The sequence below is a fragment of the Limulus polyphemus genome, unplaced genomic scaffold (genome assembly GCF_000517525.1).
Source record: "Limulus polyphemus unplaced genomic scaffold, Limulus_polyphemus-2.1.2 Scaffold3548, whole genome shotgun sequence".
Taxonomy (NCBI): Eukaryota; Metazoa; Arthropoda; class Merostomata; order Xiphosura; family Limulidae; genus Limulus; species Limulus polyphemus.
The window spans coordinates 48,539-56,214 of record NW_013669158.1 but is presented as its reverse complement, the minus strand read 5'-3'; the positions used below and the strand labels follow the sequence as shown (position 1 = coordinate 56,214).

At 30.3% G+C, this 7,676-nt stretch overlaps 1 long non-coding RNA gene across 1 annotated transcript; it reads right to left on the bottom strand.

The window, feature by feature from the left end:
- Positions 1-1,571: 1,571 nt before the first annotated feature.
- LOC111083028 lies at positions 1,572-6,696 on the bottom strand. Its single transcript, XR_002612872.1, has 2 exons — positions 6,627-6,696; positions 1,572-5,259 (listed from the first exon to the last, which is right to left on the bottom strand). It is a non-coding gene; the product is annotated as an uncharacterized LOC111083028 (long non-coding RNA).
- Between the last annotated feature and the right edge of the window lie 980 nt (positions 6,697-7,676).

Here is a 7,676-nt window from a genome sequence, read left to right as displayed (position 1 = left end):
GAGCATGTTTGGTGGGATGGGGATTTGACCCTGCGACCCTCAGATTGCGAGTCGAGCTCCCTAACCACATGGCCATGCTGGGCCGTGAACAACTGGAACATCCGTATTTTATGAAGAATATTGTTAACTGAATTAAAAATATATTTCTATACACAGATGTGCACTTTTGACAAAATGTAAAATTAATCTTGGTAATTCCACTAACCTGCAGTGAAGGAATACAGAGTCCAGAAAAGACTGATGCTTTTAATAATCAAGATTTTGAGCAACTCTCCAGCAAACAAGGACTGGGTTTTAATTATCAAAACAGTCTTACATATTAAGTGGTAAATATACTAACTATTAAAAAATCACACATGTATAAAACTTTAACATTTGCTTTCAGGAAGAGTAACTTTTATTTTGTGAAAATAAAAATACCAAGGTGATATTACAAGGAGTTTTAAAAACTGAATTCATACAACACATTAACCTTTCTTTACTAATCATTTTATCAATAATTTAGTTTGCTCACCTGTACTTAGACACAGATAAAAGCTGTAAGCAGAAATATAAGAACTAGCAGGCCAGGAATTAAATGCATCAAACCCAATTCCCAGTATAACATGCATGGGTAAATTGTTAACAGCTGTGATGGGTATCTTTGAACAATACACACGGAAACTTGAGTTTTTTGTTTACATTTATTGTGATTGTGCTACTGAACTAAAATACATACTTGGAATAAAAGCCATTAATATGAGGCACTTACTGCAGGATGACCAGTGAGAAAGAGAACCGTAAATGATTTTATAAAAATAGACAAGTTTTTACATGAAAATGCTAAAAACACACCATAATAACCACATAATATAAGCTGCATCCAAAACGTTTATAAAAACAACTTATCAGTAATATGTAAAATTACTGTAGTTAAAAATCGTGTCATTTCACTGCTGTGACTAGACAAATGTATGGAACCACTAAGAAGCAATACACTTGATAAGTTCCAAGTTCTACTTTAACTGTCACGACATTCTGATGCAGTTTAATCCAATTACCATATAGAGAAGACATAAAAAAATCTATCATAAACAGAAAGCTTGCCACCATATATAGAGTTATCTACACCAAGTTTAACACTTCCAATGTATGATACGATCAGTAATAAGATGTACTTTAAGCCTACTTTTATATGAAAAACACCCACGTTTTTTAAATAAGACAATTTGTTCTTTGACAAACTCTAAAAAAAAAAAAAACTATTAGAATAAAATACATTAATATAAAACACCACTTGTTAATAGCTTTCTTATTCTTATGTTTATCATAATATTTGTTCAACAAGATTCTTTACTTTCAAAGACTATTAAATCTGTAACTTCATTCTTTGCTTATGATATCTTATCAAGCTTTACACTGTGGAGATAATTTTAGTCTATTTTGTAAAATTGTTATAGCACTAGTAATATTAATAAAAAAAGCATTTTTTCAACCAGTTAAGTAACTTCTGTAACGGATAATTGATATTTTATGTCTCATCAGGACACTTTTCTAAGTATTAAGAATTAATGGGAGAAGGTTTTTTTTTCCCTTTCCTTTTCTGTTGACAAGTTTTAGAACGTGAAAATCAAAATCAATTTTAACAATGAAAATTTTTTTCTCAACTTAAAACTCAACTCATCGACTCTTACAGTCGTATACAGTTTGGAAGTAGCAGAAGCATACAACTTTTTATATATAGTTACTGCAACCTTATCACTAATGCCTTAAAAAAAAAGGTAACCCTGTTGTTCCTTCAACTCAAGTTTATTGGTAAACCCTAACCTTTCGATTAACCTAAAACCTGCAAAGTTTGAATTTAAAAAAATAAATAAGGGGGGGGGGGTAGTGCTACAGAATTAAAGTTACGAGGAAATATCCTAAAGAGTGATGAAACTTTCGAGTCTTAAAAAATGTCCACTTTGAAATGAATTACTTACGAAAAACATTAATTACTTCATTTAAACACTATTTTCAGATAATAACTGTGGTGTGTTCAAACACAATCTCTAACCTGCATTTTTACTTCTTATGCTATTGTCCTTAACTTCCTTTTTATTGCAGGAGTCTATACAGCTATGGTAATGAAATACAAGATTTATCACAATATTATATTTGGTATCTAGTGGCCCTTTCCAATTACCCTGTATGTTATTTGACATTGTTCACTATGACCTTGGTCTAAAGACAGAGGCAATCTTCAAGATACTTGTATCATATTTTTTTTGTAAGCAAGTACAACATTTGTGTTCATTTTGATCAACAGTGAAAGTATTTAATCAGAAACAAATGAAATGACGACAATCCCCCTATTGGAAAAAAAACGTAAGCTACTAATGGAGTATTGTTTTTTTTGTAACCAAAAGCTAGTTGAAACACATACTAATGACTATAATAACATCAGCGTTCAACAGTCTGAATGATTCTCTACTGATGACAAAAACTTCTTTCATCTTTTACCTTCCTAGCCAAGATAAGTAAATATGAGCTCCAAAGACCCTATCATCAAGATGGAACAATGATGTATTTTTCAGTGTATCACATCCTGATCAGATGCACATAATCAGATGGAAAAAAAAATCTGCCAACACATTAATTAGTATTTCAGATCTGTATATTAATTTTTATATTTGAGTTTTTGGTTAGAAGGAAAAACCTAAATTTTTAATTGCTCATTTTCTTTTTTAAACAATCTTTGTTAGTTGTAGTAATCTTTTCCACCAATGAGATTTAAGCAGCTGTGTGTGTAGTAACTCCATGAAAGAAGCTGATTGCTTGTCAAATTTCCAACACGTTAAAATATTTTGCTTCTCCTAAATGAAAAATTCTCAATTATAAAGGAACAGATACAAAACTAAAGTCCAACAGATATCGGGTTAAACTCACAAAAAAATCCAAAACATGATAGTAAAAAAAGTTTTCTTTTTCCTAATTAACAATTCTATGTTAATTAAATTCAGCTTAAAAAACAACAACAGTAAAACTCTAGTTTGAAAAGAAAAATACTTCACAATTCCTCTGATGATTAAACAAAGCTCAAAACACAGGAAAAATAATGTACTTAACAAAGGATTCAGCGAACCCAAATGCATTTTAGATGAAACTGCAGCTAGAAACGGACTCTGATGTATTCAAAACCACACTATTAGTACCAGTTCCACAGATAATTAAAATCGTATATAGTTCTACAGAACAAAATAATAAGAAGAAAAAAAAATAGCTGCTCTTCTTAGGAATACTTTAACTTTCACATAATAACTTCACCTTATCTTACATTCACAGTGCACAAAGTAGCCATAGATGGAACAGTAAACATATAAAACTGACCATTCTATATGCTGTATGGACGAAATGAGAAGCTCGTAAAAAAAGCAGGAAGACAAGAACATTAATATTATTTCACTTTACTTTTTCCCCATACAAACTTCACGCACATACACACTACATATCTAAATACGTGACCACTGGTAAAGCAAAAAGGAGGAACCTGCCTCATTACTTACACAATTAAAAAAAATGTAGAAAACACTAATTACTAACTAAATTTTTTTACAAACTGCTACTTTTTCAAATAATGCTACTTCAAGAACTACGATCACAAACTACTTCTGTCAATAAGTCTGCCTTTAATTGCAGAATGACAACACAACTAAATATGTGCAACTTGGTGACCTGCAACTATATTCATATTTTTTACACCTCGATCTGAGAGCAGATTTCACTTGTGCTTGCTTACAGGTCACATACAATAACCTTTATAATGTGAATAGTGTAATATACATTATACACTATTTCAATGTTATGGAATGACTTTATACTTTTTCTTTTTGAAACCAGACTTTAGTAGAAAAACTAGGCTTAGAAAAGTCACATAATAAAACACCTAACATCAATAATTTCACCCTTTATATACAATACTTGTTTGAAGCTCTGAAACTTTGTGTTAATTTTAATTTTTTTTTTCTAGCTTATTAATAATCTTTACCATGAAAATCAATAATCAAATCCTCTGCAGATTAACTTTGATTTAAACTTCACAAACCAGAGCAACTTTTGCATAAATTATAAAATACAATCCATCTGTCGGCTTAAAAAAAAAACTTAAAGAGGCTCATGACAAAAGAAAAAAACCTCTTCATAAAACTTGCTAAAACTTTGAGTATTAAAAACGAAATTTGAAAAGATTCAGGTTCGAAGATTGTTGATAACGTTTTTAAAAAATATACTTAAAAATAAAAAAACTTTCATATTAACATGTTACACCTTTTATAAACAATTGCTACCTAACATGTAAGACCTGTTGATATTGAGAAATTATGAAGTATTAGATCATAGATCCAATCATCAAAGAGAACCACATGATACGGTGTTTCACAATAACATAAAAACAAAGTTAAAATACCGGCAGTTCACACTTACTCTTCAAAATCTTAAGGTGAATTTATTTTCTGTACTTTCTTTTTTTGCATATCTTATCATCCAACTCTTCACAATCAGGCACTCACACAATACAAAACAGTTAACTTTGTTATTCATGGTATACCTAGTTCATTGTAATTTCAATTCTAAAAAAATATTAAGACTTCATTTTCTATTACTTATTTTAAGGGATGACCTTAAGAATCAATTGAAACTTTAAATGTAACTATGCAGTAAATGTAATCACATAATATAAATGCATTTATCTATCTATCTATCTATATATATATATATATATATATATCAAAAATAATAAAACCAAACACAAAAAAAGAGATACCACTGAAAAATAACAGTTAAAAAATACCGTTGAATAAAAGCATTTTATCTACTGCAAGTCGAAATGTATTTTGACACTATAAATGAATAAATAGGCATCCATATTTACTTGAGTAGCAACAAATATAAATGAAATTACTATCTTATGAAAACTAAAAAAATTTGTCTTCTCTTTCCATGCCATAAAATACTTTACAAGAAACTGAAGTCAACAACCACACGTTACGATCCACTAAAGAAACTTCACAACCTTTTCGGTTGTTGCAAAAATTCAAACTTTTTTTTTTATATTCTCCAGAAATTCAGCTTTTGACTTCACACAGAATCAGCTGTACTATGAAATTCACTCAAGGCTTTAATTGGAGCAATGTTCTTCTTCTGTGATCCTTTCCGCACCTTTGCCCGAACCTCTTCTGGTTTCTCTCGTCGAACAAGTGGCTTTTTCTCAGGAGCTTTCATCTTCCATACCACAATAGGAGACTGCAATAAATAAATCAAAACTTTTTACGTTCTCACTCCTCATGTCAATAATAATAAGTTCAACAAGCAGGATAATAATGTTTTGACCATGCTTTGACATTGACAATGAAGTTTTGAGCAGAGGCCTCAGCTAGCTATGGACATAATACTTTACATATCTCCATAGTTCCAAGGGAAGCTATAAAGAAAACTTCTATAATCATATAAGGATTTGGTGATAAATGAGTTATTTTTATGGTACTGAATAGCAATATTAAAAGTTTCAGTGAATAGTACCAAATTTCTTGATAAATAACAGCACTGTACGGTAGTTGCCACTAACATTGATATCTACCAAAGTGCATTCCAATCATGTTTGTAACTTTTTCGGCAAACTGTAATGAATCAGGGAGATCGGCAAATTTGTTCCTAAACTATTTGTCATGTTGTAAGGCTTTGTATAATTTCTGAAAAAATTAAAAATAAAATTGTCATCACCACAAAAGTCGAGTAGATTACAAAAGATCCAGAAAGTTGAGTGTGGGGGTAAAAATTTGAAAAAAAGTAAACATCACGTAGGTAGGAAATGTCTGATTGGGGGGGGGGGGGGGTGACATTTCTGCTGCCTAATGTCGCACCTTATTTCAATAGATACTAGATCTCAAACATTTGGTATCATGTAAGTTACTGGTAGAAATGTTTCAGTTCTCGGCTAAGTATCATAAAGCCCAAAAATATCTTCTAAAAACAGATTTAATTGTTGGTTTTAAAATTATTCTACACTGTTTACCCCTATCGCTCCGGGTACCATTTAAGTACAATTAAAGTACAATACACTTATTCATAACAGTTTATCTGGCATTAGTCCAATCTCAGTCACACAAAATAACTTTTTTTAAATCCTTATTTTGATGAAACCATGTTATGACAGTGACCACAATATCCTATCAACATTTCAGTAAGCTAAGTTATGGGAGAGTTACACCTAATTCATTCAAATCCATTAATTTTTCAATATAGTCACTCAAAGCTGTCCTTTAGCTCACTTCTATCATATTGATGAATAAAATGGTTAGCAGGTCCATCACATAGGGATAAACTCTTTAAAGTAATTATTTTCCTCTATGAAGTAGGTGTAAGGTGTTAAAAAGCCATCCAACAGAAGATGTCTAGCCCATAACGAGTTAAGCAATTGTCTACAGTTAGCACAAGATTACTCTTACAAAAAAACTATTTTATGGTTATATTTCCCATATTCTGTTGTAAATAAAAATATGCTTTGGAAACATTTTAAATATTGATCTCAATGTCAATTACTAGCAAACGAGTACGACAAAATTATGCTTAAAAAAATCCCTTATAGTTTGATAAAGATGAATACCACTTACACTGACTCGTCCACTTCGAGGATACTGAAGAGGAGAAAAAAAGAAAATGTTAAGAAAAACGTGAAAGAACAAAAATTTTTTTATGTGAACAAATATTAAATGTCACTGTATTCAACATTTACAAGAAAATGTTTCAGAACTATTAAATAATTGGTTAAACAATGAAACATTTGAAGTTTAATACTCCCCCTACCAATACCCATACAAATGTTTTGATGTTTAACCCAACATAGTTATGTAAGAATTCTCAGAGTATTTATGAAAGACTCGTGGATTTCAAAACTTCTTATAACAATTATATACCAAGACAAATGTATTTACTAGTTTATAATCTTTTGAAATATTATCCAAATTATATTATTGGACTTTTAATGACTTATATCCTTAGACCAAGAACAAAACTGGCTACCTCAACATTTCCTTAACACAGTACTTTACACAACAAAAGTTATACAGCAAACAGAAATCTTCAAAGGTGATGTGAGAAACAAGGGTATTATTAGACTTGTGTAATTAGTAAATTTCAGGATCAAGAAATTAATCCAATGTAGAGGGAAATTTTCAATGAAAGATTATCATCAGTAAAGAGATAGGAATTACAAAATGCAGGCAAAAAATAAAATAAAAGGATTGAAATCAACATGTCTCTGTTCACACCAATACATCCCACGATCAACTTGGTCTGTAGATGATACTCTTAAAAATGAATAATTTTGCCATTAACTTGTATCAAAAGTTTCTATAGATTTATTTTTTTATGCATGCTTTATAAATTTTGGATAGTTTCTTTCTAATAGTGCTGTAAATAGATCTTTATCTCAGATATATTCTAACAAAAACTTATAATAGTAACATAAAATGTTTTACATCACATAAAGACTGAAGTTCTTAAGTAAACAAAAAGCAAACTCAAACAAAAAATGTAATTCCTCTAACTCTTACCCTTTCGAGATGGGTCACGAGTGAAAGGCCATGTCATCTTGTTTGTTGACTCACATTCCAAAATTTTATTGAACTACTATTTCACAAATTTATGTCAATAACTTTGGT